General features: G+C 42.4%; 1 protein-coding gene across 2 annotated transcripts in view; it reads right to left on the bottom strand.

The window, feature by feature from the left end:
• traf3 (TNF receptor-associated factor 3) overlaps positions 1-13,613 on the bottom strand; it is a 92,146-nt gene extending 78,533 nt beyond the window's left edge. Inside the window, exon 1 of one of the 2 annotated variants that reach the window (XM_067991771.1) lies at positions 13,325-13,613. The gene's annotated coding sequence lies outside the window, so the exon portion shown is untranslated. Of the gene's footprint in view, positions 1-12,878; positions 12,994-13,324 lie in introns of those variants that run through there. The other variant, XM_067991772.1, reaches the window with a different exon arrangement.
• Positions 13,614-14,067: the final 454 nt, after the last annotated feature.

The following is a 14,067-nucleotide window of genomic DNA, read 5'->3' on the forward strand; positions in this document are numbered from 1 at the left end:
AAGCTTAAGCACTGTGTACAACAAAGTTATATTTCCTTTCAACAAAAAACTTCAGATAGTGGATAAAACCTCAGCACTGTGACTTCCTGAGATAAGTGAAACTCCGATACAATTTTTCGCAAAAACAATAGGTGATGAGACCTTATGATTGCCTTTTCCACATGCCAAACAAGGTAACATGGGCCTATCATCAAGCTCATTAGGAAACCACTGGTTCGAATGATTATAACAATAATTTAGACAAACTAAAATTAAATCCTAGGTGGGAGTTAGCTGGTGAGCAAATGATTTAATCTTCCAATTCTCTTTCATGAATGTACAAACCATACAGTGTCCTCCAAATTAATCATCTCTTGGTGGTAAGTTATGGATCGCACGTAGCAGCCACGTGTGTTGAAGTGAAGCACTTAATTAACCTCGATTGTGTGAGATCTGCAAATAAGACATGATGACTTGAGTATTACACCTTAAGCCATTATTGTTATGGCTTTGATATCAACAGACATTGCCCATTTCACAACATAAGCTTTCACAGTTAAAATATTATAAAATGTTACTAGAGCTTCCACCAAAGGATGCAAACCTTATTTGTTTATGATGGTTCAAAAAAGCCACACCATTAAATAATGGCCCTGAGTTGTTATGTCATAATATCATTGAGCCAATATGCCGAGGATTTCACAAAACTAGTTGCCATTGTTTCCCCCTATTTTGACCATAGCCATCTACAAGATCCAGAAAGAGGAAAACCATAATCACCTCAGTGATCAAATTGTTTCTAGCACTTTCTCTCTGAGTATCAAACGCACATCCCTGGATCCTCGACAAGCAACATCATACTAATACAGACAGGGCAGATATAATACAGCTCATGAGGTAGCGAGAAATGCTGCTTAGCCATCACAAGTTATTTGGCCCACTGCTGAAAGCAATTTTTACCCTTTTCCTTGATGAGATGAATCTAGTTTGGACGTTCTTGTCATGAGGGCATTATTCCAGAGGATGAGACAACCTCAGTGTGTCCTTTGATAAACTTTGCACAAACTCTGCAATCGTGTGATGTCAATAGACAGTGCAGACAGGTGTTGTGGGTGCCATGTACTAGAAAGGATATGTGACATTCAATATAAATCTTGAAGCCAGATTCCAACATTGATTGATGGTGTAGTTGTGCCAAGAAGATCCATCTGAGATAAGGTTTTAGGACACAACTCCCAGAAATTTCAGTATAGTGGGATGTCTTTCAGTCCATTATGCATGTACTGGTGCCAGCTCCTCCAATGCTGCTACCCATGGCATTTAGATAGATACATACCACTAAAGATATTGAACACTAAACAAAATTTCACTTTTAAAAAATTAACCAAAACAGAAGATCATTCAAGTCTTGCCTCTATGATCGTACATTATTATATGGCTGCACGAGTTACCAGAGGAACAACAGTTTGACTGCTCTAGATATACAAATTGTTGGGTATTACTTACAGGCTCGTGGGGCATGAAGTAATCATGAGGTTATAAATATAAAACTATATAACCCTCATTTCAAATTACAAATCAAGAAGCAACTGGCTTAATATTTAGTTAGCCAAAATTTAAAAGAATCATTTGCGATCATGAATTTATCAATCATTCCAACCACTTAAATAGTGACCTTGTAAAGAACTTCACCCTCTCCACTAATGAGTTAAAGAAAGCTACTTGTGAAGTTGTATAAATAAATCATAAATAAAATAAAAGGAAATTTTAAATTATTTTATTTTTTGTGTGATCCAGCTTATATAATCAGAAGTTGTGGAAATGTCCTGACCTATCCTATTCTAAGAACACCACAAATTCAGAGCAGGAAGAGCCCATGGTCTGGAAATGCCCCAGAGTCTTGCCAGTTCTGCATGTACTTCAATACTGGAATAGCAAAGGTGAACGCCACGCCATAAAAAGCTTTCAGTTAGCAAATGAGTGGTTCCCCTAAACCAGAGTCATGTGAACTGATGTGCACACTTCTAGTATGCAGAAGTGAAGTAATCTCTATAAACAGGATAACATACAATATGTCCTTTATCCCAACTTATTCCTGTCCTCAACTGAAATTGAGCAGTTCCTATCCTATTCCATTGGTTTGACCCTCTGTCCTCACATGCTTGACCACATTTTTTTTTAAATGGCATCACTTGCCAGGTTCACTGCTTCGTTCCACGGGGAGAAATACCTCTGGGTTATGGTACAGTATGCTCATCAACAGCTTACTTTGTGTCAGCTCAATTCCCTGCAGTTTGTGGTCAATGTTAATTTCATCTAATCCTAGTGGCAAGTGAGGAACTGTAAAGAGAGGCCCTTCAGCAAGTGTTTTGTGATATTAAACATGCACAGTAACACTACTGTTCTCTTATTCTTTTTGGAAGTTATTCCCCAGTTCTCAAATCCTCTGTGCCTCAACATGCTTCCTCAACTGAAATTGCTGACACGCAACACGTTCACAGACTTCAGCTGAAGTGACTTCTTCATTAAGCTACCAGGTGTTCAGAGTTTAATGCTAGTTAACATACCTACTTCAATTTTCCTCCCTCTCACCAGTGTAATACCTCAACACCACAGAGATCAGAAACTCATTGTGTGGAACAGCACAAGGGAAATACCTCAGCCCATTCTCCAATGGGTTGATACCACAACAATGCATTGATATGCCAAGCCCTGCTCACCTGAGCATACATGCTTACTTGTCTGAGAGATCTTGCATGCAGTAGAAACTTGAGAAAAAAACCAAGGGTAGAAACTTATTCAAAATGGAGGTTGCCATACTCCCAAAATGAAAAACAGATGCAGAGATTGCACAGGTTTAATTAAGGCTTAAAATCATCTGCGAGGCCAATGCTATAAAGGTTAGCCCAAGAAAACAGATTTGACACTTTACACAGAATTAAATATAGAGTTAAAAATCCACCTTTATAAATCTAACAAGCTGGTCTCATTTGCATATTCTCTCTCCATCTCGCTGTAAAGCCATTCTGTTCTGCCTTGCTCCTGATCCCATCCCCCTTCCTGGATACCTGCACAAACTTGATGCCTTGATAGACTCTGAGCAGAATTTCAAACCCCACATGCAGTTCATCACCAAGACTGCCTACTTCCAAAATATCAATTACCGTCCCTACCTCACCCCATTTTTTGTCACTTCCAGCTTCAGCATTTCCTATGCTTTCCCTGTCCGCCTCTCGAGCTCCAACTTACATAAACTCCAACACATCCAGAACTCTGCCACTCACATCCTATCCCTCAAAGTTCCACTCAAATATCATCCCCATCTTTTCTAACCTGCACTGACTTCTTATTTCTGAGTGCATTGATTTCAAAATCTTCATCCTGGTCTACAAATCCTTCCATAACCAAATTCCTTGTTCTGCAACCTCCTGCAGCCCCGTCTCTACTCGCATCCACCATTCTTCCAACTCTGGTCTACTGTGCATTGCTTCCCCATTAGTGGCAAAACCTTCATCTTGCCCCCACACTCTAGAACTCTCCCTAAACCCATCCTTGCTTTATCCTTCCCATCTTCAATTACATCCTTAATACCCACTTATTTGACCAAACGTTCAGTCATCTTCCCATAATTCTCTTTCTGCTCTTGCATGGGTCTGACTCCAAACTGTGAAGTCTTTGGGCATTTTGACATGCTAAAGGCACTATATAAATTGTTCTGATGATACCACCTTCCATAGTGCTTCCGACATGTCGTTTTTTTTCCTCAACCGAGGATTCCCCTCCACTGTTGTTGACAGGGTCCTCGACCGTGTCCATCCCATTTCCTGCACTTCTGCCCTCACCCCTTCCCTTCCCTCCCAGAACCATGATAGGGTCTCCATTGTCCTCACCTTCCACCCCACCAGCCTCCACATTCAACGTAACATCCTCCACCACCTCCAGCGCGATTCCACCACCAAACACATCTTTCCCTCCCCTCCCAGCATTCTGAAGGGACCACTCCCTCTGCGACACCCTAATCCACTCTCCCATCACCCCCAACACCCGCTCTCCTCCCCACGGCATCTTCCCATGAGAGTGCAGGAGACGCAACACCTGCCCCTTCACTTCCTCCGTCCCACCATCCAGGGTCCCAAGCACTCCTTCCAGGTGAAACAGCAGTTTACTTGTACTTCTTTCAATTTAGTATATTGTATCCATTGCACACAACGCGGTCTCCTCTACATTGGGGAGATTAAACGCAAACTGGGTGATCGCTTTGCTGAACACCTCCGCTCTGTCCGCAAGTGTGACCCTGACCTGCCGGCCACTTGCCATTTTAATTCCCCTTCCCACTCCTACTCTGACCTCAGCCTCTTACACTGTTCCAGTGAAGCTCAATGTCAGCTTGAGGAACAGCACCTCATCATTCATTTAGGCACTTTACAACCTTCCGAACTCAACATTGATTTCAATAACTTCAGATCATAACCACTGCTCCCATTTTTTTGGTCAGCTAGTGCTGGTAATGTATCTTCTGCTGCCATTTACAGCTACTCCTGATCAACTTTTTGTTTCTTAACCTGTCCCATTACCACCCTTCTTGTCTTGCGCGTCATCTCTTTTGTCATTTAATCACTCCTGCCCTCTACCCTATCAGAGACCTTCCCTTTTGTTCTTTCCTCCCCTGGCTCTGTACTTGCTCAAAAACTTTAACTCTTTTAACATCTTTCAGTTCTGACGAAAGGTCTTTGACCTGAAACATTAACCCTGTTTCTTTCTCCACAGATGCTGCCTCACTTGCTGAGCTTCTCCAGCATTTTCTGTTTTTATTTTATATAAATTGTATGTTCCTATAATTCTGTGGGCTTTATTGTACCACATCTAGTTGTGCCCTTCACCACTGTCTTGCTACTTGATAAACACAAATGGTACCTTAGGCACAGTGAGCACCTACACGTGTGCATTAACTCAATCACTACCACCATAGTGAAACTGCACCAACAGCTGCTGTCAGGGTTATGAAAATGGCATTTAATAAAAAACTACTCTCTATTTCAAAATGTTAGAAGTGACTGAAATATGGCAAAAATATTTCAATCCAGTTTTAAGTATGCAAATTATTTGAAATGGTACCAAACACAGTGATAGAGTGATTCGAAATGGCTGTTCTGTAATATGCTGTAGCCTCCAGTGCTGTGGAATCCATCCCACTTACATTGTGGGGATATTCCACAGCCCTGGCACATCCACAATTTGTTTGAAAGTAGCAAATCTCAACTTGAAATGTCTGGTTCATGAAGAAAATGGCTTGCCGCCAGAAAAGCTGTCTGCCAGCATTTGCTTTGTTGCCAGCAACAATGCCAAAGGATCCTGGAGAAACCACCTTGACGTGGCTCTCTGCTCCTTTGGAGACTACAGCGTCACCTCAAAGTACTACCTTCAAGGCTGCCTCCAGTGCTGGAAAGGAAATAGGATGACCAGTGCTGAGTGCTATCAGACCTCACTAAAAAGCTTTCCATAACTGAAACAGTACTGAGTAAAACTCTCCTCCACAGGACCCATTTTAACCATTTCTGACAGGGCAACCGCTTACCCGTTCTCAGTGAAAAGGGGAACAGGCTGGTCATAGCAGTGCAGAAGGCAGAGCCACTCTCATACTGAAGGAATGGGGAGTAAAGGAGGGAATGGGGAGAAGCGATAGTTTCAGGTACAGTGAAAATATTTTTCCCCAATTCCAGAGCTTGATGTATTGCACAAAAAATGATCTCACTGGTTACAGAGCTCTTCAGCTATCTGTGTAATGTCACAATATAATTCACTTCAATGACAGAGTCAGCACCATGAGTATATTAGATGCAGCATTACTGGCATACCGTTCCATCGTAGCCTTAAAGCAATAATGCTCCAGAGTAGATTGACATAGTTTTCATTTTTTTCTTTTAAAAATGTTTTTCCCTTTCCTCCTGAAGACTCTCAGATGTAGGCAGCCTCCTGTTACCTCACCCAAGTGGCTATTCTTCACCTGTGAGCCTGAATAGCGAGCATTATCAAGCTATTTCACCTTGTAGAGCATCACGGCTAGACCTGATGTTGTATACACACACGCACGCAAAGATTACTGGTTAAAGAAGATTATTGGGACCCCCGTCTGATTTTCCTCTTCCCCCAACCCCCCCCCCCCCCACCTTCCCAGGTGCTGAGGCCAACTGTGGCATCCCCATTGACAACACAGCTGAGATCAACTAATTCTGCACCGATTGCTTATGAAACAGAGGACCTCCCTGGTCTGTTTGACTCAGTATATACACTTTGAGCCATTATCAGTTATCACCACTGTTGGGATTTTCAAATTTATGTGAATTTGGATGGTGGAAAAAAAACGTTCTAATTTCCAGTCGCTGGGTCACAATACCTCCCATTTCCCTGATCCTGCTTAGTGGCCTTGAAACCTAGAACATGATCACTCTGCAAATATATATTACACTGCACAAAAACATCTTTAAGATTTTGTTCTCCATTCTCCTTTAATGTACATTTCAGACATTAAAGAAAATGTACCCTAACTGATATTAAACAGAAAAAGTCAGTCATTAGGACTGCGGCTTCCTGGGTAATTCCCTCCTGCTAAATATTACCGCAGTGCACAATCCAGCCAGTTCTGATCGCCTGCACAAAGTTTATATTCATCAGTATTAAAAACTCTTCAGAGCAGCACATTTATACATTTTAAATTCAATAACATAATTCAAGATCATTGCTGATCTTCTACAACTCCACTTTGCCGCCCTATCCCCATATCCCTCGATTCCCTTAGTGATCAAAAATCTATTGATCTCAGCCTTGAATATACTTAATGACTGAGCACCCACAGCCCTCTCAGGTAGAGAATTCCAAAGATTCACCACCCTCTGAGTGAACAAATTTTTCCTAATCTTGGTCCTAAATGGCCAACCCTTTATCCTGCGACTATGCCCCCTTGTTCTAGACTCACCAGCCAGGGGAAACAGCCTCTCAGCATCCACCCTGTCAAGCCCTCTAAGAATGACAGTCCAAAGTCAATCTAGATAAACAATGTCCTCCTGTTAAATTGCAGATAAACTACAATTTATTGTTTCCTAATCCAAAAAAGGTATCTTCTGCAAAGTGCTAACCAGCAGTGAAAAACAATTAGCAGCAATTTCTCATTATTATAATACTTCGCATGAAATATGGTTACTCTGATCTATTTTTTCCAGCTTTAATAAATACGTTGTGCCAATTTTCCACTATGCCATTCTGAGTTTAACCGATTTAAGAAGTCTCCCATTTCGTATCCTACCTGCACTGCAGTAAGGATTAAAAATAAGAATCTTCCCCATACCAATTTTGAAAAAATACCGTAGACATTTCAGAAGGTTCCATGACCCTAGTTTCTTACAGAGATCAGTCCTAATAGTGCAATGGTGAGGGGCGGAGTGACCTTTTTAAATGTCTCGTCAAAGGATTTTACGTTCTGTCACATTATGACAATACTGCACGTCACAACAGAAACTATTTTTGCTCTTCAAATGTTTTCCAATGAATATTACACATTACTGAAAGATCAGAAAACCAAAGATATGGAAATAGAGAGGAATGGAAAACAGTGATAGAATGGCAAATTACACATCTGAAGACTCGCAGCTTTTTACAGTTAAATCTGAGTATCTGTAGAAGTTTTTCTAAAATGATATGTTACCGAGTGCATTTGTTTCCTTCCAATCTTCTCTCCTGCTGTCCTGAAGGTGGTGACTCATCACAGGGTATGGTTGCACAGGCATTGGCTGCTATTCAGCATCTCAGCTAAATAGCTATTTTTGATGAGTGGGCCTAGAGAAGGCTTTTCGAATACGGAAGATACCACAGCCTTTCCTTGCCCAACATCCACACACACACACACACACACACACACACTTTCCAACAGGGTCACCAGAACAAAATTCTTGGATGATTTTTTTCCCCTCCCAAACTCTGTACCTCATTGTAATGCTTCTGCTATCGCTGCAACTGTGATCAGATAATTCAGCACAGATGCAGGATTGATTCTGGGCCCCTCCTGGTATTCACAGCTCAGAACTACTCCACATATAGATGTGTAGATCACACACACATATATGTGTGTACACACAAAGTGTATATGTTCATACAATAGATATGAAACAGAGAGACCACGTAAAAGACACTGACCACAGGAAAGGTCCTATCATGTGGACACCTCGGAGGTTTGCAACATGGATGTATTTTTTTCATTCTGACACAAAAGTGCTACAACAAATTGTATTAAATTTGCATGGCCTCAAGCTACCTTGAATATTGGTTACTGAAGATTTTGCAATGATGAAGTTGTTTCCACTATGTTGCTGACCTCTTCTTATCCTCCCCCTTCTTGCCAATTACAGCGGTGGCTCAGTTGGTAGTACTCTTGCCTCTGAGAAAGAAGGTTGTGGGTTCATGTCCCACCCAAGAGACTTAAGTCCATAATCTAGGCTGACACTACAGTGCAATACTGTGCGAGCACTGCTTTGTTGGAGGGCCTGTCTTTCGGATGAGAATTGAAACAGAAGCAGTGTCTGCTCTCTCAGGTGTGTGTAAATGATCCCATAGCATACTTCAACAAAGAGCAGGGGAATTCTCTCTGGTGTCCTGGCCAATATTTATCCTTCAACCAACATCACTAAACAAATTATCTGGTCATTATCTCATTGCAGATTGTAGGACCTTCTTGTGTGCAAATTGGCTCCTGCGTTTCACTACATTACAACAGTGATGATACTTCAAAGAAGGGACTTAACTGGCTGTAAAGCACTTTGCGATGTCCTGAGGTGGTGAAAAGTGCTATATATAGTTTTCTTTCTTTACAAAAGATAAGAATAGGGGCCAAAGAATAGGAGGTGAGTGCTAACTTCAATTAGAAAAGAAACCATATGGGATCTTTGCTACAACCAGTGTTACAAATGTCTAAAAATTGACAAGTGAAACACAATATTTGGGAACTGTGAGCAATGACTATTATACTTGCTGAACTGTACAGTATTACTGCCAACTCCATTGGGAACCTTTATTGACAATACAACATCTTAAATTTACAATGAACGAGGGTTAGGCAAAATTAACAAATTAAGTAGAATTTGAAACTTACTCAAGCACTTGGCTATAAATAAAAATCTTAATCAATAGTAGTTAGTTAACATGGCTTTATTTATATTTCTCAAAGTAAACTGAAGTGTAAACTGAATTGTTTTTCCATCCAAGTGATACAGGTTCGGACAGCTTCACAAAAAAAAATTAAACTACATCTTTAAGAGATGGCCACACCTTTCCTTGCCTGCACAGAATAAAGCCAGGTTATGAAATTGCACTGTGTGTGCTCCTTCCATACAACTCAACAATTTTAACTAACTGGGGACCTCCCAATGGAGTAAAAGGCACAGACGGTGTGGTGGAGATACTGAGCCATACAATCCAGGAAGGTCCCAAGTTCAATCTTAGTTTGTGTTGACTAAGCTGATCTCAGCAAGGCAGTAGTGGGGTGTTACAATTCAGCCTCTGTGTCCTCAGGCTTGGAAAGGCAAAAAAAAAAGCCAAAGTTTCCAATCCTGATCATTACCTAGTGACCAATCCTGATCATTACCCAGTAACCCTCTGCTCCAAGTACATGCGTGTGTGAACCCTCAGTGAACTCAAGCTCTAATGAATCCTACAGTCAAATAACCTGCTGACACTCACTGTCCAGGACCAAGCACAACAAATAGCAATTGACCTCTGCTCGTCCTCTCCCTCCCTTTCCTGCCAATCACAGAACCAAGAATAGGGGCCAAAGAATAGGAGGGCAGTTCCATTAGTAAGAAACCATATGGAAATCAGGCCTTTGCTACAACTAGTGCTACAATTCTCTTTAAAGGCATTTTAAACAAAATATTTGGGAACAGTGATCAAGCAACATTCTTGCTGAATTGTGCAGTATTATTGCTGAATTGTGCAGTATTATTACAGAGGACTGTTGTTACCTGTGGCTGTATCTCAAGCCAAGTCACCATCTTCAGGCAAGGAGGGAAGGGGAGAAAATGATAAAACTAAGGGAAAAGTAACCTTTTAGTTTTAAGAACAAAGAAAAAAAACTCACGTTTATTGCCTCCCCACCAAAAATGGCAATTTAAAACATTAGCCAGTGATTAACTTTTGAGTTTTCAGTCCTTTGCATATCCTTTTAGCCTTTAATTTCTTGCATCTTTCCCCTCCAACTACAGGAACAGGCAAACAGAACTTTGCATATGGACCCCAATGTCAGTATTAACCTCTGGATCTGCCAACTCTGGCCAAGACCGTCAGGTTTTCTCTGAATGGAGATTACGCTCATCAACAGCCAACTATTAACTGGAAAATTGAATGTCTTCCCCTACTTAGCACCCAGAGATCAGCAGCTCCATCATTCCTCAATGTGGCTCAGGCATTTTGCTGGGACCTTTTGGCACATGTACTCCTCAATACACAAGGGAATCGGGGGGGAGCTTGAGAGTCTGGAATCGGGAGGGGGGGGGGGAATGCTCGGAAATAAGCAGAGGGAAAGAGAGGGGGGAGAAGAGATGGAGATTGGGGACTCGAAGGAGAGATGGAGACTGGGGAATGGGGGCTCGGGAAAGAGATGGAGACTGGGGACTCGGGGGAAGAGATGGACACTGGGGAATGGGGGATCAGGAGATGGGAGATTGGGGGTGAGAAGGAGAATGGGGGAAGAGAAGGGAACACTGGGTCGGGGGATTGGGGCACAAGCGGGGGGGGGGGGGGGGGGGGGTGAGAATGGAGTGGGGACCAGCATTTCCTGCAAAGCCAAGAGCAGCACCAGCAATATGGTGAGTGGGAACGGCAGAGAGAGAGGAGCAACCAGTAAAGGGGCAAGTGAAACCTGGGGACTTTACTGTGGGTAAATAGTGAAAGATTGTTTCCATTGGTGGGCGAATGGGAAACAAGGGAATGGAAACCAAGGATTCTCACTGGAAGAACCAAGGGCGAAGGGAGGAGGAAGGTTCTTGAACTGAGGACTATTAGGCCTTGGGATCCTTTACCATGTGTGGCTATTGAGGAAGAGACTAAAGCTTAATTTAAAAAGTGAATGGGATAAATACTTGAAAAAGGAGGAATGTAAAAGGATCTGGAGGGAGTGAGAATGATACACCAGCACCAGGGCCTGAATGGCCTCCTCCTATGCTGTAATTTCTATAATTCTATGAAAACTCTCCTTTATCGAGACTGAGCCCAGGGAGTGGTTTAGAAATGTTGGCGTTGAGCTGAGTTCAGGACCATGTGCCTTGTGAGAAGTGCCCCAAAGACTGAGCCTTTGTGCAATCTCTCAGTTTGGTTCAGGTCGGTCTATACTGGAAGGTTTTGACGTGTGAAGTCCAAGTACAGATCAGCTCTGACTGAGGTTCTCAGTTCAGAGTTGTCACTTTCACATGGAACAGGAGTCCTAACCAGAGTCCAAGGAGATAGGGAGAGAGATTATTAAAACTGGCAACAATTGGGGAGCATGACCACACCTTGTGCAGTGCAGGGGCTTTCTGGCTCTGGTTTCAGGGTGAATAACAGCAGGTTATAGGATTACTACTAGTTACAGGTAGGATATTGGGGCATTACACCTAGTCCATACGTAACTGGTAGTAATATCAGTGAGTTATGGTATTACTGTTGGTTATAGGGGAATCTGAGTGTTACCAGTTTGGCTTAATAGATACCTTCATAAGGTAAATGCAATAACATTTTTGAAGTCACGCAATCAGATGTCACGCAATCAAACATCCAGGAATGCCTCCAACCAGAGTTGGCAACCCTATTTTGTACCCGGCCTGTATGAAAAAAATCAAACAAGAACGGAAAATGTTGGAAACCCTCAGCATTTCAGGCAGCATCTGTGAAGAGAACAGAGGGGTTAATGTTTCGAGTGCAGACAGTTTGTCAAAACTGTAATTCCTCTGTTCTCTCCACAGAAGTTGACTGGCCTGCTGAGGTGCTTCCAGAGTTTTCATATTTTGATTCAGACTTCCAGCATCTGCGGAATTTTGTTCTTTTTGTTCGCACAAAAATGCAGCACTGCAATGGGTAAAGTTGGTGGCAGTCCCCCATCTTAACCTTCTTTAGCAAACAAACCTAGAACAGTAACTTTATTTGGGGGGGGGGGGGGGGGGAGGAAGGTAGATCATTATGAATTTTCTCTTTGCCTCATCAGAGTGTAGGTTACTTTTACAGTAAGTGTTTGTACGCAACTTATAAGCGTATGGTCATTTTATTTTTCATCTAGGGTCCAACTGCTCCTGTGCACACGGGATACAAACATTAAGTGTCCACTTCACGCAGTTTTAAAACATGCAAGCAAAGAGCAGTAAATTCTACTGTGTGTACAGGTCTAGCTTCCACATCACAAAGTCTTGGTATGATTGAGCAGATTCCACCTGTTCAGCTTTAAGAACATACAGGATTCTGGGTGAACCTGATAGCAGACTCCTCAATTTATTCGCTATTAAGATCTAGCTACTGACTCTGCTAAAAAGTGATGTTCATTTAAACCTCTCAGGCTTAATAATTACTAAAAACTCACTCCAACATAAGAATCTATGAGACTTTATGCAGAGTCTCAGATTCTGAAGACAGAAGAAAAGGCCTTTGACATAGATGCATCTCCAGTGAGCAATAACTATTCATAACAGCCTGCTCACAGTCACCCTTCAGCCTGGCAACAGAAGCAGATGTAGCAACAAAAAATGCCCTGAACATGCCTCCATCCACAGCACTCAATGTTCTACTCATCTCCCTGCATAACTACCTCTCCAAGTCATTAAAGTTGGGCAAGTCTCACCATAAAGTCAACATGGAGCGTTTACACATATGTTTAAAATCCATATACTTACGTCAGCACCATTACAATTTAATGTATGCAGTCGAGCAGCCCCTGTGTGACTTGCATGTCTGCTCTTTAAAAGGCCACTGTGCATTCAGTCTGTACATTATTGTACGAAAACTCAGTTCACAGTTGAGGCTTCAAACATCCTAGGTAGTGCTGGACCCCTATTAATGAAATGTGCGTGCAGAGCCTGACCGTAGACCACCAGTTTAAAGCAGACTCTATGAAGAGGACATCGCGCCTCAGCTCCCAGCAAATGTTTTGTTTGAATTTCATATAAGGAGCCACCGAGTCCGCCTACCCAGTCTGCAGGACCCAGGAGTCTCCCAGCACGAATGCCTATCTGAACATAACAAGAAAGGTTCCACCTCTTCCAGTCGGCACCTCCTGTGCGGATCCTACATTGTTAAAACCCCTCTTCTCCCCCTTCTTTACAATGAGCCGGGTACTAACCCCAAATCTTGCTCTTCATCCGAACGCGAAGTCCCGGTCGGCCCCTTGCGTTTCCAGCTCTTCCCCCTCGAGCTCGATCTCTCGCCTTCACTCCCGAACCCAAACGTGTCAGTTTCGCGGGGCAGACGACCGGAAAAAGGCTTCTTCTGGTAAAAATATAGTCGAAAAGCACCTCTGATTCATTGCTGCCATTTTGAACGCCTTGTACTGAAAAAGGCCGATTGCACAATGTTAAAATTCCCCATTTTTCTGCCACTGGTGGTAGCGCGGATCCATTCGCTGCAATGACTGCCTGTTCTGGCTGGAAAGCCCCTTAAGTCAATATCACTTCCTCTGGCTCTGGAAATCCCCTTCTCTATAAGCAATATAACACCCAGTATTCACTCAACAGCAGTACTTTGATCGACTAGCAAGCAATCAGCTATGTGCCTTGAAGAGATACAAAGCTTCAAAATGTAGCGTTTATGTATTTCACTGCTTATAATAGTTAGGAATTTATACCATCATTTGGTGAGACACATGTCAAAGTGAAGGGTTGCCAAATATGGCTATTAAAGCATTCAGTTAAGGTTGCTCCAGTTAAATTGAGAAATCGTGGGCTGTTAGAAAGAAGGAAAGATCACTGGTGCTGACATCAATGGTGTTAACAAATATCCAAAAAAGCAACTACATTTATACCGGTGGGTAACTTCACTGGAATTAAGTAGGTTTGCACTAAGTGATGTCATCAGACAGTGAATTCG

This window comes from Heptranchias perlo, chromosome 10 (genome assembly GCF_035084215.1).
Source record: "Heptranchias perlo isolate sHepPer1 chromosome 10, sHepPer1.hap1, whole genome shotgun sequence".
NCBI lineage: Eukaryota > Metazoa > Chordata > Chondrichthyes > Hexanchiformes > Hexanchidae > Heptranchias > Heptranchias perlo.